The 27,865-nt window shown below is 43.0% G+C and overlaps 1 protein-coding gene across 14 annotated transcripts in view; it reads right to left on the reverse strand.

Annotated features, from left to right (window-relative positions):
* The window catches only part of FOXP1 (forkhead box P1), a 377,944-nt gene that overhangs the window by 290,882 nt on the left and 59,197 nt on the right, over nucleotides 1–27,865 (reverse strand). For 5 of the 14 annotated variants that reach the window (XM_064433040.1, XM_064433049.1, XM_064433050.1 and 2 more), the window contains exon 1: nucleotides 15,482–15,642. The exons of 5 other annotated variants lie outside the window; for them this stretch is intronic. The gene's annotated coding sequence lies outside the window, so the exon portion shown is untranslated. Of the gene's footprint in view, nucleotides 1–15,481; nucleotides 15,643–27,865 lie in introns of those variants that run through there. 4 more of the 14 variants (XM_064433051.1, XM_064433052.1, XM_064433054.1 and 1 more) reach the window with 4 other exon arrangements.

Raw genomic sequence — 27,865 nt, forward strand, 5'->3', positions numbered from 1 at the left:
CATTAAACTAACAGGTAACCCAGTAAAGCATTGTGGAAAACAGTCCTTTTACTATTGCTTTCCTAATTTATTTCAACAAAACATATTCTGCCCATCTAGTTACTGAATATAATTCACCTTCCTTATTTTTAGCCCCTCACAGACTGAAGTCTGTTGAACAAAAGCGGTTTCTGTGCCATCAATGCTCAGGAGAGAAAGTTAATTTTAAAGATCAGGGATGTATTCTTACCTATGTATTAAATTTTAGAATGGCCTAATAGTTTAAAACATTAAGGAAAAAAAAAAAGTAAGAAAAAAGATTGTTACAAGCAGCATTTGTTATTCTAAGGTTTTAGTAAGGATTGGATGCCTCCAAGGGTTGGGGCTTCAGCTCCACTTAAGCACACAAGTTCCCTATCCAAAATTTCTTTGAACTAATAAAATCCCTGGAGGTTATCAGATTGGGCTGAATAGGGACTACGGTTTTCAACTCCTCCCCTTTTATCTGTAAATACCATGAGAGAAGCTCTCTAGCACCCGGAGTCAAATAGTTTCCTGTCTTGGCTGGGAACCACTTTAGCAAGCACTCGAGGCCATGAGCAGCAGTTGGGTGCAGGCTCTGGGCAGGAGGAGCTGTGTCAGTCACTGCCGGCTCACCCCAGCCCCGCTCCCAGGAGCGTGTTTCAGCACGACCTGCCTGGGTTAACTACAAACCCTGCACATTTCTGACTCCCAGACAACTCTCCGAGGCCACAGGGAACGCTGTCTCCCTTCTTGCAAGGCAGCATCGTCCCCTGATATGCCCCTAGCACTGCATCCCCTTAAATTCAAGGTGCGGGGTCAACCCTCACAGAGACAAAATTTCCATCCTTGCCAAACCATCCTCTCTTCCCCAGGAGCATCAGTGAGCACTGAAGAGCCCGAGCCCTCTGGATATTCAGTTCCCCTTGTCCAACAACAGACATCTCACCCCCAGCCACAGCCTATTCAGATGGAGGAAGAAAAGAGGGGATCAAAAAGTCCTCTGTCTGGCACAAACGTTCCTGCTGGGAGCTGAGCACACACTGAATAGCCTGTTCATGGTGTCTGTGCTAAAAGTAAGGACCTGGCTTTATTTCTTTGTTGATGTTGATATAACTTAAGAAGCTGAAATAGCTGAAACTGATAAATCTTGGGAATGGAAGGCTTGCACAGGGGGCAGAGGCATCCCACACACCCCGCACCATCCTTACTGTTATTTCCCACTCAAGGAGCAGAGCAGCACTTTATTCTTTCAAATGGACAGAATATATGGTGGTGGGGGAGCACAAGTGTACAAAGCAATAATGAAAAAACTATGTTGTGCTCCTGACTAGAGAGACTGGCAGTCTGAAAGGTACACATGTGTGACAGTAAAATAAAAATGTGAACTTTGTTTGGATAAGAAATCCAAGTTTAATTCAGGCTAGTTACTACTAGTAGCCTCAACCCCTCCCAAAAAATCAGATTTAATTCAATTAAAATGTCTTCCTGCAATTTTTTTTTCCTTTTTTTTTTTTTGAGGTGAATATTCTTGATTTTTTAAGGTACTTTTTAAACAACTCTTCCCTGGCTACTGAATGCTCCAAGGTCCTGTATCTCATGGCTTCACAGCCCACTGAGAATAGACAGCTCTTTCTTGCTAAGAAATTACTTACAATTTTTACACAATACCAAACCACAGCCATCCTATCACCTTTAAAAGAGATGATGTTTTCCTCCTTCTGAAGCATCTTAGCCTTTTTTGTTCAGCTAGACCAGCTATGAGCAGGCTCTTCCACACTGACATTTTCAGAGCTACTTAAGATGTTTTGATTACCCAAATTCAAACAGCTCTTCAAAAAAAAAAAAAAAAATTCTCTTTGGCAATTTTGCAAATCTCATCCTAAACCTTAACATATTTCTTCAACACGAGGCCCTCGTTAGCCTCCGAAACCGATGGCTTCCAAAAGCTGTGGATGCGTGGGAGTCCTTGATGCCCCGTGTCAACTCAGCCATCACCCGCAGCAAGAACCATTTCACAGGACTGCCAGGCAGCATCCCGCACCAAGAACAGCCCCACTCGTCTGCAGGTTCAGCCCCACGAGGTAACCAAGGGAGCCCAACCCCAAAAGGAGGCACAGCTCACACCCCCGAGGCACAGAACTGGGGAGAGGCTGAGGAAAGCCGGCACAGAGCCGGGGAAGGAGGCAGGCTGGCTCCAGCTCAGCTCCCTGGCACAATGGACCTTTGGGGAGGTGGATTCTCAGCTACCAGCCCTAACAACTTCATTACTTAATTAAATGTACTCGCAGAGCAATCCGTGCGGGAGCGCGGGCAGGCAGCAGCCCTGCTCCACAATGCAGCACATGTCCTGGCCATAAAGTTACCCAGGCAGTTGCTTCCTTGCCTGAATGCTGAACACAACCATGGCCTCTGGATGCAAATTACTGGCTTTTATAGGTTCCTAAAAACATTTCACCGTGTCTGCTGAACAATGTGGGAGTTGTAGAAAGGGCCCGATGATGGCAATGGTGTAATTAAAAGCTGTGAGTGGAAAAAAAAACCCATCAGGTTCCTTCTTCCAGACAGAAAAACTGGTAAAAATGTACTTCTTGGAAATAGTTTAAAAGAAAATGTCAAAGTAAATAAATAAAGAAACCCCCATATTCACCCCTCCCTGTAATCCCTCAAGTTTCCAATAGCTTCCCCGCTCAGTGCCCGTGAAGGAAGCCATATATGCTAGAGCACATCCCTAAGCCCTGTGCTCTATCTCAGAAAGAAATGAGATAGAGAAACTCTCCCTATCTAATCACCAGCCCTGTCTGGGACTAACAGAAGTTACTATCTCTGCCTGCCTGTCAGGAGCTGCACAAAACCCATCGGTGCTGGGCTGATATGGCAGCAAGAGGTGTGAGGGCTGTAGAACCATCCTGCAGCTTTGGGATGGGCACCCAACCCACACCAACACCCCTGGGAACAGCCTGATCCCAGCGAGCCAGACCCCTTCTCCTGTGCTGGGATGGCAGGAGGACTTCAGATAAACCCTGCCCATCTGGGTCCCTGGACCAGCACAATGTTTGCTATTTAGGGACATTCAGTTGTTTCATCTGCTGCAGGATTCAAGTCAATCTACTGTGAGGATAGGCACAGGTTGCCCAGAGAAGGTGTGGATGGCCATCTCTGGAAGTGTCCAAGACCAAGCTGGATGAGGCTTTGAGCAACCTGAGCTTGTGGAAGGTGACCCAGGAGGGTCTAAAACTAGATGGTCTTTAAGTTCCCTTCCAACCCAAATCATTCAGTGAGACCATGATTAGAGCAGAAAAAGAATGAGGGGAACCTCTCATCCAAATGCTGAACTATCCCAAACCTTCTGCAAACTGAATTCTCCATTAGCATTTATTTGATGCACTAAAATGTACAGAGGGGGATAACTCCTGCTGTTTCCTCCCTCTCAAAAAATATAAATTTACAGCCACATCAGCTGGCAGTGCTGCTGACATCCAAGTGGGTGGCCATCACTGGCAGCATGGGGACCCACCCAGCCCATTCCCAGTTTAAATGTGTAGGGCCAACACTGGGTTTTGAACACATCTGGGCAGGAGTTAGTCCCAAGCAGCCTCTGTGCCTAATACAGGAACTTCCTCCGACTGCACATTACAGCACTCTCCAAGTACAGGCATGCTGCTCTGTTTCTCCAAGCATTAGCTGTGGCCTCAAACAATCAAGAAGCTTTTTTTTTTTTAAACCCCCCCCTTCCTTTTTTTTTTTTTTTTTTTTTTTTGGAGAAATGATCAAACCGGGGGTGGGGACAGAACATCCTGCGTGAAACCGCATCCTGAACAAGCATCACCACGATTCACTGTAAATAAATACTCTCTCCTTGCAGCACTTCCGTCAACTGTCACTGCCTTGGCTCCAATCACCTTTCAAGTCCAAACAGGAAAGCAGAGAAAAGCGAGTGAGATGGCAGATATGAGGTTTAATTTGCTTTTCACTGCAGTTTTCATTGGTGGTGCGCTTCCAATTCGTCGGCATTGCCAGCTGCCTGGAATCACTCCTGGACCCAGTTTTTTCCTGTTAACCTTCATAATTGTATTATTATGGGCAAGCCCACAAACCGTGCTACAAAAAGCTGTAAAAAGTGCAGCTTCCACCCTTTATTAGATAAGCAGCCAGATCCAAACCCAGCTGCTGCAGACAGAAAGGCAACGCAGATTTACTGAACATGTTTCTTCACCTATGTTTTACATAATGCAAGATGTGCCTGCTAAAAAAATAAAGCTGACGGGGGGGTGGCAAAGGGATTACAGGAGGAAATAAGTTTGACCTCAATTTTCTTGAAAACTTGCAAAAACATATATATATAAATTTGGGGAGATCACAGACGTGAGCGGATGGCAGTGCCGGGCAGGAGAGCCAAGGCAGGAGCTCCCTCACTCCGTGCACGTGAGCTGGCTGAGGGGTGGGACTGCTGCACACCCCACAGGGTTTTGTACAAGCTCATGATGAGGAAGAAGAAGAAGAGGAGCTGCCTCTCGTGCGCACCCCCTCGTGGGCACCGAGGCTGGAGGGATGGGGCGACTGCACAAATGTGCTTGTCCAGGGGATGAAAACTGGAGGAAAACTCTCCTGAACCTCCATCAGACCAGAGCAGAGCGCAGCCCCCTCACCTTCAGGAGGGGAGCAAAGCCCTCCTGGCAGCCACATCCCCCCTGGGTGTGCCGGGATGGACGGGATCCCCTCCCCGCTGCACACGCACCCAACGAGCAATTTAATTAATAAAAGTAAAACTGAAGTATTACTTGTAGCAGCAAAGCATTATTAAAAGCTATAATGTCTCAAAGGTTCCTATGAAGTCATGTTCTTACAATTCACTCCAAAGAATTTAAAGACAAAATTACATGCTTGGTAATACTCCGGGGAGCACGCTTTTCTATGTGGCCCATTGTTTGTGTATGATGCATGGCTTTGAGAAAGTGGCATTGTTAAAGGGATCATAAATCACAAAGGGGAAGTTTGACTTTTTATTTTTTTTATTTTTATTTTAGAGAAATCTTATTCCAGACAGGGCTTTCCTCTGCTGTGGAATTTTCAGCTTATTTCAGCAAATGAACTGACATCAGACCAACATAGGCTGTGGGGGTCTCCAGCTGCTCAAATGAGCATCACCTTCTTCCCTAGAGTCTCTCCAGAGAAATAAGCATTCCACAGTCAGTATCTCAGGATTAGTATACCTGATTCCAAGGGAACGTTTATTTTTCTAAAGATAACTCTCCAAGATAAAATCTTGAATTTTAAAGAGCAGCACTAAAACTTCTGCACTGCCTTTTGCAAAGATTTCTTGGTGCGGTTTGCCACCTTACACTTCTTCAAATGATCTCTGGCTTTAGTGTGGTTATTTATTTTTAGGCATATTAGTTCTGAATTTGGAGACCAGTGGGCTCTGTGTTCTTCAACAGCAAGCAGCAAATGCCGAATCACTTACTACCCACAGGCACCCACCCCAACCTTCTCTGTGCACATGAATTAGCCAGTAGCCTCCTCCCAGAGCAACCACAATGAAGTTACAGCTCTGATAAGGCTGATGTGCTGCACCTCTCACTGGAGCTGAAAATGCAGAACAGTCTCCATGGCACTGCCCAGCCTCAGCTCAAACTCCAGCAACCAACCAAAAACCAACCCAGATGAAAACCAGCAAAATTCAAGGGTGTCACCATAAGCCTGTCCCAATATTTAGCAGTAACTCCCTGCTATGAACAAACCACACAAAGCAATTTGCAAGGGAAGAACCAACACATTCAAGAATGAATCAACAGGGATCAGCCAAGCCAGAAAGGCAGGAGTGTCTCTAAGCTCCAGAAGCCCAACCAGGCACCACTGGAGGGTGGTTTTCACACACACATACACAAGAATTTACCAAAGCACCTGCTTCTTTAAGGGGGTACCCCAGGGCATAAAGTAAGCAGGCATCTTCCTCCCCAGGGGCCAGATCCCAAAACACAGAGCACGTGGGTTCACCCCCTGATCAAGTGAAATTCCTCTGTCACACCATCTCTTATGGCCTGCTCCATGTGTCTGTAATTTGTGTTCTGTGTAGGTATTTCACATGCCCATTCACATGCAGAGGAAAACCTCCAGCAGCATTCCTTCCTACTGTGAAGAAATATTAAACTTTTCAAAGCAAATCTTAAATACTGGCTGTTACCTTTATGGATGCACCAATACTTCCAGCAGTGCAAGATTTCCAGCTACAAATCATCTCTATAAATCACATTTCCCTGGGAATCAGTGCTACATCTCTGCATCCTACTGTCCATACAGCTCCTGTACCACACACAACGAGCCCTCCTATCCCATATTTAACTATTTTCCTGGATGTTTTCCTGTTGCAGCACACAAGAAGTACAAAGTATTTGGGTTTTTTCAAACTTAGTCACCAGACAGTACCAGGTTAATCTAAATGGCCTTTACTCCTGGCTGGCATAAATCAGCACAGCTACAGCAAGTGCTGAAGAATTAAGGAACTGTGTCAGTTTATGCCAGCTAAAAATCTGACCCCATTCATCTGATTTGCCTCGAGACAGTCACTACAGTCAGAATGCAAGAATAAATTAGCATGGATTAAACCTAGGAAAACCTGCTGAGGAAACTTTGAACTGTGTTCAAATATACAGAACTGGAGTTAAAATGCACAATTAGGAGTGAAGTTAAGTCATGTGACCTAAATGCCATTAAGCAATAGGATCAGTCCACTACTAGTTATCCCTAAATATAAGAGAAAAAAACCCAACCTTCCTATTTAAGGACCAACTGCTCACAAATTTACAATGGTTGACTCAAGAAACACATGGCACCTTCCTCTGCCAAAACATCTCCCTCCTTCAGGAGAGCTGACTTCATCCAGCACTGGTGGAAGGTCTCTGTCTGCATTATTCTTATAGTATTGACTATTCAGCTGCCAACACTACATGAAGGAACTATTTATGCTCCATAAAAGGCTTGGATGTAGTCTGGAACACAGGCAGAAATGAGAGCGCTAAATCAAGCTAATTATTTTGAGACCTTCCAACTAGAAACATTATTACAATAAAATCCACGTGTTTCTCTACTTGTGCACCTTGCTAAGGATTTCTACTCTGTGTGCTCAAAAAGGTCATCATATGGAAACAATTACAGCACACAAGCTTAAACTGACTTCTACCAATGCAAGGACCCTTGACCCATCTTTATGGGCGTTTTAAATAATTTATGTGCAACTTGAATGCAATCTGCTCTACTTGACATCTCTGACCCAGAGCATATCGAGGTTTATGTTGGGTTTCTTTAACACTGAGACCCTGTCAAGGGAAGATGTGATCTATGCTGTTACAACAGGAGCTCTCCTGCACCAGCCACTGAAGCAGGGCTCCACCAATCCCCACTGCTGCCCCTCTGCCAAAGTGTTCTGGCCAAAAAAAAAATGCTTATTTTTCTCTTCCTTAAGGTTTCCTGTAGGCAAGCTCTCTCTTTTCCTACCTTTACTGAAGGATGTCCAGAGAAGGACCAGAAAGAACTGGTGGAAAGGGGAGAGCTTCACCACAGCCTAAACCGGAGCATGGCCACAGCTCCCATGGAAGAAAGAGTTCACTGCAAGGGACACGGCCCTGCTGCTCCTGGAAGGGAACACACGTTTTGAGGAAAGGCTAAAAAAAACCTTAATACTCGCTCTATGTGGGAGAACTGATTAGCCAAAAATACTCTCTGGGAGCTCATGGAACTCAGTGCCATGTCCTCTGCAAAGGAGATGGGAAGAGCCAAGCCCCTGGGGAGAGCAGTAAATCCCTGCAGGAGCAGGCAGGGAGGGCAGAAAGCAGTGGGGAGGACACAACGCACAGGGGAAGGGGCCTGAGCCCCTCTGCTTCCACAGCTGATGGGCTGAGGCCACCCCAGAAGGGATCTCAGTCCCACCTCACCTGGCACAAGCCCCCAGACTCGGATGGATCCTCTTGGAAAGGAGCTGAGGGGCGACCACAGGAATCCTGCATGTGTGATTTCAGTATTTGAGGCCAATGAGTGAGGAGGCATTCTGAAACATGGAATGGTCTGGTTGGAAGGGACCTTGAAGACCACCATGTCCAGCCCCCCTGTCACAGGCAGCTCACCCTCCACTTGGGACTCCCTGCCTTCATCTTCAGAGGGTTCTCACTGGTAACCACAAACTAATCCATCCCAAGCATGAGCCTGATTGAAATCAGTGATTTGAATCACTGATTCTAATCATGGTTTATATCAAAAAGCAGGAAACATGATTTAAATCACTGATTTCAATCTTGTTTTGCATTTGTACTTTTATATTTGTTTTCCCAAAGAAGCATCAATTCTAATTGGTTAGCAACTTAATAAAATAAGGCCTTTTCATTACTTTAATTTTTCTGTCTGCTAAAGATGATAACAGGTTATTTTCACATCCATTTGCATCCCTAAGTTTTAGGCTATGACTGTGTTAGAAATCATGACAGTTTTTATTATTTGGCAATTTTAGGATTCATATCGATCTTCATTTGGTTGAAAAATAAAACTGAAAGAAAATGAAAATAACATTTTTATTTATTAAATGAAGATTGTTTAAATATGCTGGATACATAATGAGTTTATTCATTTATGCATGTAAAACATTTACCGAACATGATCTGTTGTAAGAAAATGGAATATATTACAATTACAGCAGTATTAGATCTCAATCTTCCACACCTTTATTTTATTTCTAGACTGGAAAAGGAGAGCATGGTCTCCTTTTCACAGTTTTTACTGAATCATCAAAGGAATTACTGAAACTAATCATTCAGCCCTATCTCAATGAACACTGAAACCAAACTTAGTCTACAGAAGGTCATCTAAGCTTATCAATATTCACATACTCTAACAACTCAAAGAGCCAACTTCAGCTAGGTCATTGGGCTTTTTTTTAAAAAATGCAACCAAGGAATTTTATTTTTATTTTGTATTTAATAATTTATGAACACAAAATGTTTCAAATTTTAGTATAATCTAAAAATAGTATTTTTAAATATTTTAAAAATTAAATGTCATAGAATTTAAATAAAAGTATTATTTTAAAACTGTCTAAAGCTAAACCATTTTGTCTGCCTATTTAACCTGCACTTCTAAATGACTTAAAAATGTCTAAATATTAAGCAGGTCATAACCAGTACAGTCAATAAAATTAAAAAAAAAACACCTACCAAAACAGAAAACAAAACAAAAGAAGCAGCTCACTTTTCTTTAACTTGAGATATTCAAATTCAGGAGGTATTAAAATAAAAAAAAAAGAAAAAGAAAAAAGAGCTGGTTTATGATCCTGGGTTCAAAGTTCTTGGTTCTCTGCTACCTGGTGACTCTGTAGATATTTTGACTTTGCTGCATGAGGTGATGGAACACCCCCAGCCCTCACAGCCAGGATAGCCATACACCCTGAAACCAACTCCCTGCATTACAGTCTGCTGCAAAACCCTATTTAAGGGGGAAAAAAAAAAAAGAAAGGGGGGGGGAAAAAAAGCAGCCAGAGGGGGGAAGTGAGGGGGAGGAAGAAAAGAAAAGTCGCTCTATTGAGTACAGCATCTCTACCACACATAATTCAAGGACTATAGCCAGTATGAGTTGGGGGGTAGCGGGGAGAAGGGAGCTTTTTTTATCCTTTTCCTTCAAAGAAACACATCAGAAATAAACTGCTATTCATTTAGGTAAATCCCCATCACATTTACTTTCAGCAAACCTAAATAATAATACAAAATAACCCAAAATGCCATGAAGGAACGATATATATAACATGTGGTAAATAAAAGTTTAACAAATCCCTGGAGAGTTACCACCAGTACTGAATGTGGCATTTCTTTCCTAAAGAATTTACAAATCCACGCTCACAACAGAGGATTTCAAAAATAATAATTACAATCTGAACGGTAACAACAATTTGGGTGTTTCTTTTGGACTTAAAATAAAAACAATTACATATAAATACTACCTAAACATACATACCATCTCAATCAGGAGGGACTGAAATGGAAGAACACACAGCTTACAGGCAACTAGTTCTGAAAATATAAATGTATGCTGTTCTTTAAATACAATTTTGTAAGTTTAGGTTTTATGGCAATTTGAGATCCCATTTTGACAGTCTTGTATGCACCACACACCACCTCCCTATAAAAAACACAGACAGAAAGGTATTCGTGTTCTTGGTTAAGGCAAGATTAACACAACAACCCCTTTTCCAAAAAAAAAAAAAAGGCAATTTAAAACAGAAAAAAGGTCTTGCAATAAGAAGGCTGTTTTACTGTTTATGTTACAATTCTAAGTGACTGGATGTAGCATAAAGCTATGATTATTTTCCTGTGGTCATATTCTATGTGGTTTAGAGTATGTTTAGGGAAAACGTTAACTGAGACACGGGGCTGTAAACAGACCCAGAATTTGGGCACAGAAATGCACCCCCTCGTGCTGACCCACATCCAACCTGTGTGAGACTTTATTTATTGTTCAGAGTTCACTGCAAAGGAGTGAAGCTGTCTCTAATGCCACACAAATTTGGCTATCAGCTGTCCTATGCAAATTTGTCTCTAATTACATATGCATTACTGAGCTATGAAATAAGTCAGTGTGTTGTGGTATGTGAATACACATCCCGCTCTTGTTTTTGAGCATAATAGTTTTCAGTGTCTGCAGAGTGTTCATATCCTGTGGACTTGTCTTTTTTTTTTCCCTTTTCCTTTCTATCCTGCGGACTTCTCCTCCCCCACATCTTTTTTTTAATGAGACACCTTTTTTCCTAATAAAAAAATAAATTAAGATAGAATTCGTTTTTTAAACCTATTCTTAAAAGAATATGAATTCCAGTCAGACAGATGAAGCAAAAACCAAGGACTGTTTTTTTTTATTTTGTGTAATGAATTAGCTTTTAAAAAGCTTGAACAATAAACAAACAACTACCAAAAACATTTTTGTGAGCTAATTATGTACTAAGCAAGAAGTAATTTTATCCCTATACCCACATTTTATGTTTTGGGCACTTCTATTTCATGTCCCTTGACACCTTCTCCAATAATCCATCTACTTTATATTGGAAAGCCTCACATGAATAAAACTTTATGGCACTACAGGCATTTAGCCTTCCACTGACATTCCTGGCCTGTTCAATTCTGCAATTCAATCAAAATCAAATCTCAAAATCCTCTTGTCAGCCAGCGCTGCTTTCATATGCCTGAGCCCTGTGTAAGGATAACTGCATCCAATCTTTCCCCCAAGCAGTGCTTATATTGTTTTATTACAGTTCAATGAGTGGAGTTCAAAATTACATGCAGCTGCCTACTACTGTGGTCTGTCTGTGCTACGCATGGACACAAGTATTGCCCACCAGGCTTGAAATCATTCACTTACTGGTCTGGCAAGAGACACTGCGAGCACTTCACTGTGTGGAGGAACATCCTGCCTGCTAGATCTAAAGAGGGTGATGTTAGCAGATCAGTCCCTTTATAAAGGGATTGTGAAAGCCCTACGAAATGCAACTCAAACGTGCTCGATGTTAAGCATGTGGCTACTGCACATAAAAGCAAAGATAAACCTCAACATGCACTACTCATTCGTGGAAAGCTTGTGAGGGAAGATAAAGGACAGGGGAATAAAAGGCATCTCACTGAGTTTTATATGTGTTTTAAATGACAAAGCTTCATTTAGACAATTTTATCTTTTCCTTTCCCCCCTCCCCAATCTTCACACTGAAGCAAAAGGATAAAACAAAGCTAATTAAATACTATTTAATCAGATGAACAATGCAGCTACTTCAGTTCAAATTGCTTAAAAACTCCTGCAGCACTAGCTCCCATACAGACTGGCTGCAGGGAGAGAGCATCAAAACTGGGCAGGAATTCCACCCCACACTCGCTGGGGGCTGGAGGTAAAGAGTGCCAAGAGATTGCCTCCTGTGCTATGACCAGGGCTGGGAAACAGCAACAGCCATGAGCTGCTGGAAAAGGGCTCATCCACAGGCTGCCCAGCCAGGTACCAGCACAACCCCCCCACATCCAGCAGCAGCATCCTCTCAGCACACAGGGAATTCCACCAACACTCCTACAGGTTAACCTGTGGCCCATCACATTAACATTTAGTGATCATTTTTACTCAGCTTTCCGTCAGCATTTCACGGTATTACAACAGTGACCAAAATGAAAAAAAAAAAAAAAGAAAAGAATAAAAGCCTTGTATCAAAGGCTATTCATCAAATATTGTACTGTGACTAAATTCTGTAAGAGTAGCAAGTGAGAAAACAGAGGCAACACATTGTTAGACATCCTGCCGAGAAAAAGCTCTCTCAGAGATGAACCCCATTACCTTCCAGCACACAGGTCTGAGAACCAAGCTAACCACACAACAAACCACCAACCTATGACAGCAGCACTAAACTGCTCGTCCACGAATCATGGCTTCATTTCTTTTTTAAAAACAACAGAGAGAGGTGGAAAAAAAGCCCTCTCAGCTGCTGTGCAACTGCTCACGTGCTGGTTATGTAGAACCAAACCCAGTCGTAAGGCTGGACAGCTTTTGGGCTTTTCACTGCCTTCAATCAAGAGTAGGGTGGATGACTGTGTGCACATCATACATGTGCCTGTTAATCTGTTTCTACATCTCTTTGTACAAAGCCTGGACAGGGAAATCTGGAAATGTGACAGCAGTGACCGATCCTGGAGCCACCGACTGTGACACTCCAGGACAGAGGCACAGCCCCCAGCTCAGGCACTGGGATACAGCCCACACAATCCAGCTGCAAGATCCCACCCCACATGGGTTTGTGGCCAGGCAGTCACATCTCCTTCACGTCTAGCTATGGTACAATGACAGATTTGGGAACACTTGTACCAAATCTCGGAGTGCTATGATCACAGCCATTTCAGTCATCTCCTTCCCATCTGAAACCACCAACAGCACCTTCCTGTACAAGACTAAAGTTTCTCTGGTAGAGATGGACTGGATTACGGAGCACTAAAGCCCTGGGGGAGTTCCTGCACAGCTCCCCACAGCAGCCCTGTCCCCACACGCCTCACATACTCAGGGCCAACACGGAAAACCCTCAGAGGAAACACAACTTCCCTTTGTTAAAGCAACTGAGGGCAATGAGGGTGAGGGAAGGAGTTATAAGCCCTCCATCAGCCTGCAGATCAGGCTTTGCAGCTCCACACATGGCTGAAACTTTCGTTTTGGGGTGTTCTGCAGCCTGAGTCACAAATCCCCTGGGTGCTGCACATGTGCCATGACAGCACATCTCCACCACCCCCAGGACAGGGGAACCTGTGCCCTCCCAGGGACCAAACTTGGCCAGCAAAGTGCTAACAAAACATCAGCAGAGGTACCCTGCTCAGAGAGAGAGGATCTGGTCCCTGTCAATGCGCGATGACATATCAACATTACAGAATCCAAAACTGGAGGCAAACCACTTGGGCGTGCACTGGGGCTAAGGAGGGGAAAAACCGTCTCGCTCCACATGCACGCTTGTAGGAAGTGACAAAGCATCACGTCTGCCTGCCACCCGAAACACATTTAGCAGCCTATAGATAGCAACCCAACGAGACAGATCCGGCACAGGAGCCCTGGGTGACTCTGCACCTGTGGCTCTGCCGTGGATCCAAAGGGACCAGAGGCAAACCGGGAGCTGCAGCTCCCACCCGCCTCCTTTATCACCACCATCACAGTATTTACTGTAACACATGTGACTTAGTGAAGCCCCAGATTAATTAAATGAACTCCTCCATTAATCAATCAATCAATCCAGCACAGAGCAGTTGAAATATTGAATTACTTAAGAGCAGCATCTTTATATAGGACTTTTAAAGGTCTGCTCTGGAGGACCTTATCCCCAGTAATTAAATTCAGCCTCACAAGCAGAGGAGCATAAGAAACCCAGAGGAGGCCCTGGGGTTGCAAGAGCAGGAGCATGGGCACGTTCCTGGGTGGGAGGGAAACACCAGCTCCTGCCTTGGAAAACTGCCCCATCCCAAGGGGTCAGTGAGCTGCTCCCAAAACAAACATTCCTCTGAACCTCCCCACACACTGACAGTGAGGGCTTCTCCTTCTTCCATCAGGATCACTAATCAATTCAGTCAGAAAACCAAGATCAGCATTGCCCAATCCTAAGGAACAGCTCACTTCCAGCTGGCAGAGCAGGAACAGGGGTGAGGAGGAGAGCAGAGCCATGTGCTGGTACTCTGGGAATACCTGAATGCATACATAATAGTTGCAAAACCTGTAAAGTCAGTAAAGGTTATCTAATTTTATATATGGTGAAATTTAGGCAGAGAGAGTTGAAACACGTTGTTCTGAGATGTGCAGAGCACCGGCGAGAATGTCAGTAATAGGAACACCAATCTCCCATCATCCTGAAAGCCAGGCACACAAACTGCTAATACGATCAATTTTGTCATCTGTGGGTCCACTTGAACCACTGTATTTGGACATCAAAATAGGAGGAATGAATTCTACACTTTTTTCCCATCTTCATTTCAGTCTGGATGAGACTGGTGTAGCTATGGTTATAAATGGGGGAAAGGACAACAGGGGGAGAAAAAAAAAAAAACCCAGCCTATGCATATAATCATTCCAATTACTGAAAAATCCCCATCATTGGAAACTTCTCTTATAGCATGCAAACTGCTGTTTCCCTTAGGCAACAAAAAATTAAGTTTCACAAGGCTCCCCCTCAAAAAACAGACCTATAACATCTAGGCAAAAATAACTAATCCTGGTATGTCTTCCCCACCCCCAGCAAATATAAATATTTTAGCTATTTCAGCTGCAAGAGTCTGATTTAAGTGGCTATAACTTCTTTTGTGTGTGCTCTTCTGCCTCCAGCCCTTCCCACCACCACCAGTTATCCTGCCCTGAACAGGGATCTCAGGATGCACACAGACTGCCCTGACTGCTTCTCCCAAAGAGAACAGAGTAACAGCCTTGAGATCTTGGGACAAGATACAGGACCCAGAATCAAATAAAAATGCAGCAGTATGAACACATACTTCACTGCTCAACAGTCACTATTTTTTTTTGGCAAAGACAATACCAAAAAAATAGAAAAGGCTTATTACAAGCCCTAAATGTAGGATGGCACAGCATGTTAACATATTGCTGTACATCCTTTATAGAATTGCCTCCAAAGCTATATTAAAATAACGTTAAGGTTGCAAAAACTAAGCAACAAAGTTGGCAACATCAACGTGCAATCCCGATTTACACCTTTGAAATGAGTATTACAATCAAGTCTTCACTTACACAATCTTATTTTTTTTTCTGTGGGACTCCCATCTAATGCACAGCTATTAAACGTTGCTTTTCTCCTTATAAAACCTCTACTCACAGTGGCACACACTACTTATTCAGCACATGCTATGCAAATCCAAAATGAATACAGAATTACCAAACTCCTGACCATGTCTCTAGTTCTCTCATTAGCGTAGCAGAAGGTTAAGAAAAACCTTCTTACCTTCACTTGCAAAGATGTTTGATGGCATCACAACCACCTCAAGGCTGGGAAACCAAGACAAAGCAAAAGGGAGGCTCTTGGTGGCTGCTAGTTTGAGTTACCCAGACTTGAGGCACCAATCTGAGCCCACCCTGACTCACAGTCTTTATGGATCCTAACAGCCCCATGTGCTGCAGACAACCCCAAATGGCCTCATTTGTGCCTGCCAAGCCCAGATCACTTCTGCAAATTTGCCCCAGCTGTCTCTTGGTGGGCATGCAGAAATGAGGAACAGGGAACCATGTGGTAAATTTGGAGTAACCCAAATTTGATTTTGGATGATGTGCCAAAGACCAAAGCAAGGTCTTTGGGAAGAAAAAAAAATCAACAAAATAAACCCCCAAAACTACATGAACATGTCAGAGCTTCACAGGTTTAACAGCCCAGAGGCATAAGGCCTGTGCCACCTTAACTCTGTTGTTTCCCATATCTCAGGTGCCAGACTATGCCATCTTGAAGGTTGTTTTCACACACACCTGTTTTTAATCCATATAATTTCTTTAGAATTTTTTACTCTGTCTTTAAGAAGTGAGAATTGACAGAGAAGCAAGAAGCAGATACCACCAGAGTGGCCAGTGAGAGGCACACCACCAGTCACCACCACCAGAACTAAAAGCATAACCAGACACTGCTGGGAGGAACTGGGAGCTGCTGCTGGCAGGGCAGGGCAGGGCAGGGCAGGGCAGGGTGGAGGCATCAACCCCTCCTTCTGAGCATCACTCCAACAGTGTGAGGTCCCCACAAGGAGCACTCCAATATCCTCAAACAACTTGAATTGCCTTGACAATGTGGCTCCAAAGCAGTGTGAGAAACCAGGAGCTCCCACTGCTTCTCAGGGTACCCACTTGCCCCTGACACCTTGAGGCCATGGAACCCTACATGGCACCACAGGAGGAGGATGCTGAGGCACTGTGGGACTCGTCCTCCCCCAAGGCACCTGGGCAACTCCTGCACAGAGACACTGCAGCTCCGTTAAAAATACACACACACACATGCACCCATACATTAAAAAAGAACAATTCTTTATATGGCAATGAGCTGTGCTGTCATTCCTGTCCATTATGCACCCCTTTGGGTTTGCCTGGGCAGCTGAAGAGACTTGGTGAGGTCAGTGGGTGCTTTCATAAGACTTGCCACACTCCCAGCAGCTTAATTTCTGGCCCTGTATATGTTTGAGGAAGTCACAGGTGCTGTTCAGAAGTGGCAAATCTCAGTTTTGTTCAATACTCACATGGTATTATATGCTGGGGAAGGGGCTGCACTAATACACAGAAACTGCCAAGTATCACATTTTTCCCCTGATCTATGGCATTCTCCATCCTCCCCAGTAATTTGCACTTTCTTCTCTTTCAAAGACTCCCATAAAAGCCATTTACAGTCCATACAGTCTTATTAGCACCTGGTGTATGTTCTCTTCTCAAAGTGCGTGTTTACTTTGACTTCCCCCTCACAGAAACAACAGGAGACTGTTGCCATTTTATATCACAGACTCTCAGAGTCCAGACCATTCCCAAGCACAGGTTAATAAAACAAAAATGAAATTTAAATAAATCAGCAAAAAGCCAGTTGAGAAAAGCTTGCCCTGCAGTTGCTGTGACTAAAGAGAACAGCGAAAGCCAAAAGGAAGGAGTTAACCTTTGTGGGAACAGCATCAAACACTCGCTGCTGCTTCAGTGATCGCTGCACCGGGGCTGGCTGCAGCAAACTGCATCCCTTGGTACAGCAAGAGCATCACCTACACACTCACAATTCCCCAAGGGTCACAGCTAAAGCCCTGCCCTTTCAGTGTGGGGAACAACCAGCATCAGGTACAGAAGAAAATCTGGTGGATTGAACAGGAAACTACCAAGAACTATTTCTGAAATGTAAATGAGACTCTGCTACTTTCATTTCATTCTTGCCGTAGCACTGTGCTGAGATGAAGTTTCCATCTGTGATTTTCAGGACAGGATATCAGCCATTTCAGATGGCATCCGTCGGAAGACAGAGAGAAGCATTACTCACAATTTTTTGTTTTATAAAACTATTTTAACTCAATTTGGTCTTTGCCGGGACAGAGCTTATGGGGGATTAATTCAGTGCTTTGAGGAACAACCTCCCAGCGAATACGCAGCTTTACCCCCCCACCATCCCTTTTAAAAATTATTCTTTTTTGAGAACAACTTGTCTAAAGTTACAAACGGAAATGGACATAATATTTTAAAAGACAGTTTTGATAAGGCCGTGCTAAATACTGATCTTTTATTCCTACTTTGACTTCAACAAGTTAAACAGTTCGTGGTATCAAACCTCAAGGTTTTGAACACAAAAAAATGTTTTCCCATCTCTCACTGAAATTCAAGGACTCTTGGACTACCTGTGAAATTTAGTGTCCATATGCAGGAGACAGCACATCCAGCAAAATTATTTCAAACACTTGTTGTTTCTTTATTCACAACATTTTCACCATCAGTCGCACAAATTTATCAGCAAAAAATTCTGAAGTCAATGATGATGCAATTAAGGCTTTGATTACACGATGACAGCAAATCGATTTTAAAGCAGATTATATCAACAGTTGGGCAAAAGGAGAGGCAGACATTATGGAAATCAGACCTTTTAATATCTTTAAGATTCCATAACCCCAGAGAGCATCTTTAATTCACCCTCTTTTATTCCAGATGGTCTCATAAAAAAACCCCTAAGTTATCACATTCTGGTAGCCCATGCTAACACACTTCCTATGACATGATGCTAATACGTGTTAAAAACCAACATTAAAAAAAAAAAAAAAATTAAAAAATCTGAATTGCAGCTATTTCCCCACCAAGGTGACATTTGCAACCACGTACATTTTTTAAAGACCCCCAGGATACAACACATCACTTACTTCCAGCGGGCAGGCATGGCAGTGCCTGGTGAAGGCACGCTGAGTTACACATAAGTATTTAAGAGCAGGATTTGGCTTCAGACTCCGCATGAAGGCAGGAATAGGGAACTATTGTGCTGCCTGTTTTCTCACAGCAGATCCCAACTAGCTTTGGCTATGGATCCAGCACCGCCAGCCAATTTCAAGGATAAAAAAAAAAGAGCCTCCGACCCTTTCCTTTCTCTCCCTTTTTGTAATCTCTTGCAGGCACAGCGGCTCCAGCAAGCAGCTCCCCTACCAGCCCAATATTTACACTAAACCACTAAAGGACTTTCTATTATAATGCTATCTCATTGATACAAGATTACTCCTGAACCACATCAAACCCCGTAACACTGTGAAAGGCACAAACGCCGTCTCAAGAAAGAGGCGCAGAGTGGATTATTTTAGTCTCGTTATTTCAACGGCACTTTTTAGATTTATGTAAAAAGTAATGCAATGCTACAGTAAGTGTTTCTCCCCTGGGGGCAACTGAGTGTCTATATGGATTAAATGTACACGCGTAAACACTTGCGATAGCTAATTATGTTCCTGAAAGTACCCAATTCCTCCCATCTCTTAATCCTACAAAATAAAAACACTTCAAAAAATTTTTTTCAGATAATCATCAATTTTATCTACTGTCTTTGAAACTCTACAGAGATTTTTCACCTGAGAATCAAAAAGTGTTAAAACTCCTGGCTCTTTTAACTCTTTTTTACAAAAGCTGCATGGATGTAAAAACCCCAACAGAACACAGCACTTGCCGTCTCCTCTGGTTGCACAGAACATGAAAGAGTAACCAGACATTTTTATTCAAATGAAATTATACAAATTTTTTTTATCTTTTTTTTTTTTCCTTCAGCATGCAAAAAACCCCACCCTATAGAGAACACAAGCTTAAAGCAATCTTTTCCAATGGACCATTTTACTTATTCTACAATTTCTTACCCAAATTACACAGGTATAATTATTTTGACACTGTAATGAAAAGAAAATGGGATTTGGGCACTGTGGGTTTATCTAATAACACTATTTCTTGCCAGACTTCACAGCACTGACAATCACAAAGAGCCCTGTCCATTCCAATAGGAAATATTTGATTTTACTGTAGGAACATTATTTATTTTCACCAAGTTGCTATTATCAGAAAGGATATGATAGCTGAATAATAAAAATGAAATCAAGAAATTCTGGTGTTTCAAGGCTTTATTTTTTTCTGCTCTCACTTTTGACATTTTCTTCCCCTGGAGAGACAAGATAAAGTGCTGTCATAAATGGGTGACTTTTCTTGTCAAATGACAGATTTGATTCTCCATGGCAACCACAAATCAAGGTGCTAGTCTGAATTAAAGCTTCTCTTAAAAGGCGTCTTTATGTTTATAAAATGAATTTAAATTAAATGGGTATTAGGTACAGTTTTTTACCTCCATTTATTTATTGACTAAGGAGCTCTGTGCTGCGTGGAGCATATTTGCATTTTAAGGAAAGACAACATATTGTACTGGCAGATGCACAAACAAAGCAAGTTACAAGGTCATGCTACATATACTAGTTTACAGTACTATGAATGGTATACAGATGGACAGCAAGCAGTTAAGAGGTACTTAAATACTGGAAAAAGCACAAAAATTACCTAGAGAGTAACAGATGAAGGAAATCTCTCCTCATTTCATAACACTGCTTTCTTCCACACACAGTTAATAGAGAGTCATGTAATTGTCACAAACAGAATGCCAAAAGGGAAAAAAAAATGTAAAAAATCAGATGCTTCCTCCTGTGCCCTTATGCAATCTTACTATAGAGCATGATACGCTCTTACAAATGGTTGTTACCATGACTTTCAAATACCCGAATTTATCCCAGATTTCTAACTTCAACTGCTCTAAAAATTCACTTTCTTGAGGTCACAACACATCTGAATTTCTTTATTCAGAAGATGAGTCAGTGGAGCCTCCTAGTTCCACAATTAACCTCCCTTATTACCTCTTTTTTTTAAAAAAAAAGAAAACCTGAAACCCAGAGAACCTAAATTGCACTGTAATACTCTCCTCATTCCATTTCCCCAACGAAATGGGAAAATCTTTGCACAGACGTGAGACTTGAATTTTAACATATAGGTAAAGTCAAATATGTATTTTTACAGACAAATAAATACTTTCAAAAATGCAGAGAGCATTATTAAAAAAAATCAGAATACTGCAGGTTTGTCAGCCAATTCTCTCGGTTACCAGAGTCAAGTGGCTCCATATTCACTGCCCTTGTAAGCTCTGCCAAATTTGATTTTAAGCTTCCTGAAGTTAAAGAAGGTTTATACAGTATTAACACGAGATCTTCTCACACATTTCTCAAGTTATTACACAGCCTTTTATCCAAAATCACAATTTTAAGCGGCACAGGAAGGCTTCGGTTCAGCTCTGCAGGCAGAGATGGACAGAGGATGTCTTCATCCCGCCGCCGGGATTTCTGCTCCGCTTCCCCGACGATTCTTCCCAAAAAGGTGCAATAAAAGCGAGCCACAAACTTGGAAAATCTCTTTACACCCCGGGTCTGTGCAGGATTTACCCCCTGCACCCAGCAGCCTGGGGATAGCCCCTACCTTGCTGCTATAGGGCAGCTCAGACACAGATTTTGGGGTCCTGAGCCTGGACCCATTCCCCAAATTGTTGGCACCTGTGTGTAACCCAGAAATGTCCCAGTCTCGTATTGACAGCTTTTCAACCCAAATATCCCATCTTAGGAGTTAGGGAGGAATAGCAGTCAGGCCTCTCTGAACCAGCGCATAAACACTGGCTACATAAAAATCAAAGGACACTTTGCTAATGTACTACTGTATAAGTAACAGCCTCATTAAAATATGACTAATCTGTAGCAGAAATATGCATTTTATGGGGTAAGCAATTGAATTTCTTACATTTTTATAGTGAGAAAAGAAAAAGAAAATGAGTCTACCTATTTCACTCATACTGTAACCTGATCACAATGTTTATACATGCCCATCACAGTGCTATATAAATTAAGTCCCAAGAAAGGGTTTGAGAAAATAAAATATGGTTAACTTCAAACAACACCTCCAGCTCAACTCCTGAAAATCCTTGGCACTTCTTGCTAGGCACTTCTGGACATTCTTGAGGTTAAGAGCCTGTCTCCTCGAGGTCTAAATACTGAACTTTTAGGGAAAATTTCCCAAATTACCACCATGCAGAGGGATAAATGCACATGGAACAAATTTTGCAGGCTGTTACACAAGCTGGATGCTGTGTGGTAGGTACTGGAGTGCTATCTGCTAATTAAGGGGATGGAGAGTGATGTCCACACCTCCTGTCTCCATCAGCAGCATCAAGGTGAAGCAAACCTGGTTAAGGTTGCTGGTCTGCTGTGTATCTGCAAAAAACTGGGTGGTTTCCTGGGCTCTTAAAGGCAGCTGACAGCATGGGTTTCCTGCATGAGCTCTGAGCCCTGCAGCTGCTAAAATTGTTGTTCAAATTGTGTTTCAGAAATGGGAAGCCACAGAACCTTGTGCCACAGTGGTGCTGGGGACACGCTGCAGCAAAAGCAGTTCTCCACTTCAGCTCCAAGCACTCCAAAAGCAGATATGGCACAGGCAGAAAAACCTTGGAAGTGCACAAATTTGGGGTTCTTAACCTTTTTTGGGAGCCATGGTATTGCTGAGGCTGCACCAAACCACTTGAAACTGTGATGTTTTCCAGTGTGGGGTAACTGCAGATACAAACATGGATTTGTTACAGCAGCAATGCAAAAAAAGACAACTTGACTTAAGTGCAGTGGATAAAGATATTTTTTCTTCTTTCTCTTCAAGGTCTCAGCCACTTAGTGGAAATTAGTAGGGCTTTGATTAGCCAACACCTAAAACTTTAAGTGGGGTGAGCTGATGATGCTAAGCCTTCTTTGTGCACTCCACGGGCACTTCTGAGGTGGCTTTTGGCAATTACATGAAATCCTCTCCTTAATTGTTGTGGGGCAGAACAGCTCACCTTTTGTATTATTTCTAATACCTGGCATTTCGTTTTATTGAGCACAAGCCCAGAGCTGGTGATAGCCATAGATTTTACTACTTTAATAGTATATGTTATCTGACATTTCCTAACACTGAGCTTCGGGGCTTGAGACTGACCAGTCTTGACAGAGATGGATACTTAGCATAAGAGTTATAAAGGGAACAGCAGAGGCTTCAGTGATATTTTAAGCAGGGAAACTATGCAATATACTTTAAAAAGTGAAAAGACAACCAGGAAAATCTTTGGTTGGTAATCATAGTCAGGAAATGCCAGCAAATGTTTTGAGATGCAAGCTGAAAATGGGAAAGATGTTTAAAGCCAGCTTTGCTACCTTTAGCAGTGAACTATAAAGCTAATCACATATATTTTTGGGGTCCTTAACGTGGACCAGATGGAACTACACTGCACCTAAATAAAAAACATTCTCTGGCTTGTGGGCTGGTTTGAATTTTGTTTCATTGGATAAATGTGGAAGACAAAGTCACCAAGTAGGTTTTAGTCTGAGTAAACCGTGAAGCAATTATCAGAGTTCCAAAATGCATTTTCCATCAGAATCCCTACCCCTTCTAGTTTTCACATGGAAGTTATTTCAAATCAATTTGAGACCTCACCACGTCCACACCAAGTAGATTAGAGCAAGTTCAGGTGCAACACCTGCTCCTGAGCTCCTGGGTCCATCTTGGGGGGCTCCACCTACATCCCACTGAATCCTAAAAAGAAAAGGCATTCTTCTCATCAGTTATTTTGTTAGAAATAATTCTAATTAATTTGGGGAAATTTGATAACAAGCTGTGGAAATACTTGTTGCAAACCTGCAAGGTAAATAAACTGAGGAGAATAATCTCGAATCTCTTTTTAAGTTACAAAATTATTTACTTGTTCTGATCTGAGCAAACATAAAAGAATACCTCTCCCAGGCTCCAGGCATTGTTACCATCAATTAACTAACAATTCCATAAACAATAAAAGTATTACAAAAACAGCAGCACATCCACACCTACACATTAGCACCAGTCAGCAAAAACCCCAACAAAAAACTACAAACAACACTTCCTACTCCTTAATTCCCAAAGGAAACTCCACCCCAGCTGCTGCAATCAAAAATACAGACTTAACAAAGTGCCTGCAAGGTTAAGTGGCAATTTTAGGTGTTACTTGGAACAGAAGTAAAACAATTTCAGACATAAGGGTGAGTGTAAGCTGAGAACTCCTCAAATAGAGACTTTTCCCTAAATGACAATTTCTTGCAGAGAATGTGTTCTCAGCTTCAGGATGCTGAAAGGTGAATGGGTCTAGATGAAAAAAAGAAAAGAAAAAATCCAACTGGACAATGCATCACTGACTGACCCCAGAAGCAGCAGAGCTTCCTTGCAGCAGCACAGATGTTTTTGGGAGAGGGCTGTGTGACCACTGCTCCATCACACAGTGGAAGTGGAGGGACAGCAGGAAAAGGGGATTCCAGCCTGCCTCCTCCCTGCCTCTTATCCTTTCTGCAAGTCCACACTTGCCTCTTCCCACTGGTTTCTCAACTGTTCTCAGATTTCTGTGGGTCAACACAGCACTGCCTTGGCACTCACACAACGCCTGTGAAATCCAGGGAGTCATGCAAACACACCTGAATATGCAACACCTTCTCTTCTGATTCATTATGAAGAGGTAGGAGCCATTTTAACCTGGATGGTGAACGTCTCCATTCTTCACTTTGGAAAGTATTCTTTAAAAAAAAATCATCCTGATTTCTTGTTGCTCCTCAGCTCTGCCACTGATGGTCCAGAGATCCCCAAGCACATGCAGACCATCAGTGCAGGCAGTCATTGCTCCTGCCACAAAGCCAGGCAGCCACTGAAGGGGGACAGTGCCAACAACCTCCACAAACGCAGGCTGAGATGAATTATGCAAATATATCATGCATCTGGAAAATGGGGCTTTAAAGTACAGCTTCTCTGTTCAGCTGACAGCAACCAGGCCCCCACCTGGTTGTTCTCCTGGGTATCTTTCCTCTGTCAAGTTAATACTCTTTGCCCCCAAAAAACATTATGGAAAAATCCAACTGTCCCCTGGGAATTAATGTACACTGTTACAATAAGAGAACCAATTCAGTCTTTAAAACTGTGAAATACAAAGATTTTCATCCTGTTTTAAGTCCAAGTTTCAAGACAAACTGAGCTTTGAACCCTCCAAGATTTCTTTCCAAGAGCAAGAGATCCAGGGGAGGATCTCCTTCAACATATATGCAATAACAAAGTAAAAAGTACTGACTATGACAGAGGAGGGTGATTTATGAAACACAGGAGTGGGGAAATAATTATTTACCTTCATAACAAGCAGTTTCTTCTTGGTTTTTTTGCCATAAATGTAACTTTCTCCCAACAGCAACTTCTTAAAAGATGTTTGTCAACTTCTGTCATTCACAGATACACAACAAAGAAAAATGTATCTCCCTCTAATGAGATGCACAGCCAAGGACGGTTGTCAGCATCATAGCACCGCTGTTGTGACATGTATTTCATTTTATTCAATACATAACGGGGAAGCTGCTAAACCCAGCAGTCCAAGCAACGTCCAAATAAGCATTAATAATGTGGTGAATAACTGATCATCACTAGATGGTTTTCAGCAGGATAAAGGGTTTTCCCTCCCCCTTTTTAAAAATATCCTCGGAGTTGGAAAACAAAGAGGCAGAAGTTAGGACTGCTGCCTGCTACCTCCCACGACGGGCACACATCTGCAAGTGCCAACCTGCTGGTGGCTGAGCCCGTCCTGGTGCACCACGGGTTGCAGCACTGCACCAGGAGACTGCAGCAGCACAGCAGGTGGAGCAGGGGGCTCAGGGAGAAGCAATTAGCGTGGATTGTGGCTCCCATTTTTCAAGGTAGACGGCAAACTCAGTTTCACAGACGTGTACAAATTCGTGTACAAAACGCACTGCATAATACAAGGACATCTGTGTTTACCAAAGTAATCATTATTGTTTAATGCGTATTTTTTAGGCCATTAAACAAATAACTTTAGCTCTGATGAACATGGTGATTTTCATGATAGACTTAAAAGGAAAAAAAAAAAGTTCACAAGAAATGTGGAGCTGCTAACATGTGCTAAGTATTAGGACAAGAACCACAGATTAAGGGCACTGCTCTGACCTCACGTATTCTCACCCCCTGCACGCTCAGCCAGCACGGTCCAACAGGGAATTGTGGTTTGCTGCCTTGCATCAGAACCTGAAGTCATCCCTGTGCTGCCTCCTGCCCCAAACTTTGTGGACACACACAGCCAGGGAGGGCAGTGCCCCATCAAACACCAGGAGCAACCACAGGACTAAAGCTCCATTTTTCTGGGGCTGACCCCACAGTCAGGCTGCACCCACCCACGGCCCCCCAGGGGACAGACAGGTCTCCAGACCAAGCCCAGCACCCTCACAGCCATGGGGAGGTGGGTTTCACCTCCACTCCCATCCCTATCCCTGCTTTTCCACTGAACACCATCACCTCTGCCCCACCGCATCCCCCCGGCTGTGGGGTCCAGCCCAGAGGGAAGAACATTCCCGACCCTCGGGGGCTCCAAGGGGAGCTGGAGGCAGGCAGGGCAGGCAGGCAGGGCTGGGGGGGCTCAGGGGAGGAGTGAGCCGAGCCGAGACCCCGCTACATGTTCAGTGATTATAAGATTAGTGTGTTTTTATTTAAAGTATTACCCGTTAACATCCCGTATTACAAAAGTAGCACAACAGTATCGACAGACTGTCAATATTAATAGGAGTGTCTAATGTTTTATCAATACTAATTTAATTTCTGTTATCTGCAGGCTGCAGGGCCTTTCTGAAGAAACAGAGGAACAAGAATGAGAAAGCCAAAGCAGTGACATAACAGGAAAACGAGCCATTCCTTCAGCTTCTTGATCATTCAGGGGCACCCTGCTGCTTACACAGCTATCCGTGCCGCTTCTTTTGAGCAAAAACACCAAGAACAAAACCCACCGAGGTGTTTTTCTTCACCAGAACCTTCACAACTCTCTTTTTCTTTTTGGCCAAAAACTATCTTTGAAGAACAATATTTTTCCTAACTACGTACACGCAAAATCTGTAAAATAAATGTGTCAGACAACAGCAATTACTGGTTGGATGAACAACTCATCTTTATAACACAGAGGTGATTCACAAAGGAGAATTTCTAGACCAGTGAATGACCCAGTCTCGTACAGACTTTAAAGGGCCACACAGAAGATGCATCTTTTTCACATTACTGGCAAAATATGTAATTTTAGGATAACACTTCTCGAAGACTTGTATTTTAATGGGGTTTAATTAAATGTCCACATCAGTCCAGGGCAAGGAGACGTGTTGTTAAGTCTGCCTGAGGTGGTAGGTGCTGTAAGGGGTAAGGATCCCTGTTCCTACCAGGGAGATGCTCAGCAAGACCCAGATCACAGCCCCACCCCTGCACTTCCCATCACTACTAATGCACTTTAAAAGAGAGAGGAAGACAGGTCCACAATGACAAAATGTCAAACTGAACAAAGTAATTGAGCTAATCATGTAAACATTCATTATTACTAATATTAAAATATCCTGTTTTGCATTTTCTTTTTGTGACAGAATGAGCAGCATCTAAGGACTCAGAATTATCATCTAAGAACTGAGTAAAAGAGGAAACTGTCTAAAATGAAGACACAGTATCAAAGAAGAATTTTTCTCTTGCTTTAGCACATGAATGATCCCAACTCGCTACAAAGCATTAAGTGGGAATGCAGGGGAAAATATTCTTCTCCTTAAATATATTTCAAATAGGTGATTTATGGTTTTGAAACTGCAAAGGAGAGAAGTGGAAAAGAAGGTATTGGGGTAGGAAATTGGCTTACCTCGTGATACTCCACGATGTGTGACCAGTTCCCACAAATGGGTGAATCCTCCTTCCCTCACTAATGAGGCTGCAGATTTCCTGGTCCCCCCTGATCACCTGGAGCTCCCCCACCCCACCACCAGCCATTCCCTGAGGATTTTACATCACTGTGAAATATTTCAAAGGTTAATGATACCCCAAACTCCCCTGAGACTATGTCCAGAAGGTGCTGAGCAAGGGACAGCGACTCCAAGATGCCAGGGATGGGCTGAGGGGGTGACAGACCATGGTCCCTGATGCTGGGCCACAACACCACGGACGGTGGCACCATCCAAATCCCACATTAGAATAAGATGAAGAAATGTTTAAAACTGAGATGGGGGATAAAAATCAAGTTATGTTGCAATCAAAATGCTGGCTTCTCTCCCCTAGACACTCTGTGCCCTCCCAAGTTCTCCTTGAAATTTCCACACAAAATTCTGCCTTCGAGCAGATCTTTGGTGCTGCTCACATCCCCTGCAGTCACATGGAGTAACATCAACCAGTGGTTGTGAGGAAATTGTGTCTGCCAGACTATTTCCCAAAACCACAGGAAAAAAAAGGAGGA

The sequence above is a fragment of the Passer domesticus genome, chromosome 9, assembly GCF_036417665.1.
Source record: "Passer domesticus isolate bPasDom1 chromosome 9, bPasDom1.hap1, whole genome shotgun sequence".
Classification (NCBI taxonomy): Eukaryota; Metazoa; Chordata; class Aves; order Passeriformes; family Passeridae; genus Passer; species Passer domesticus.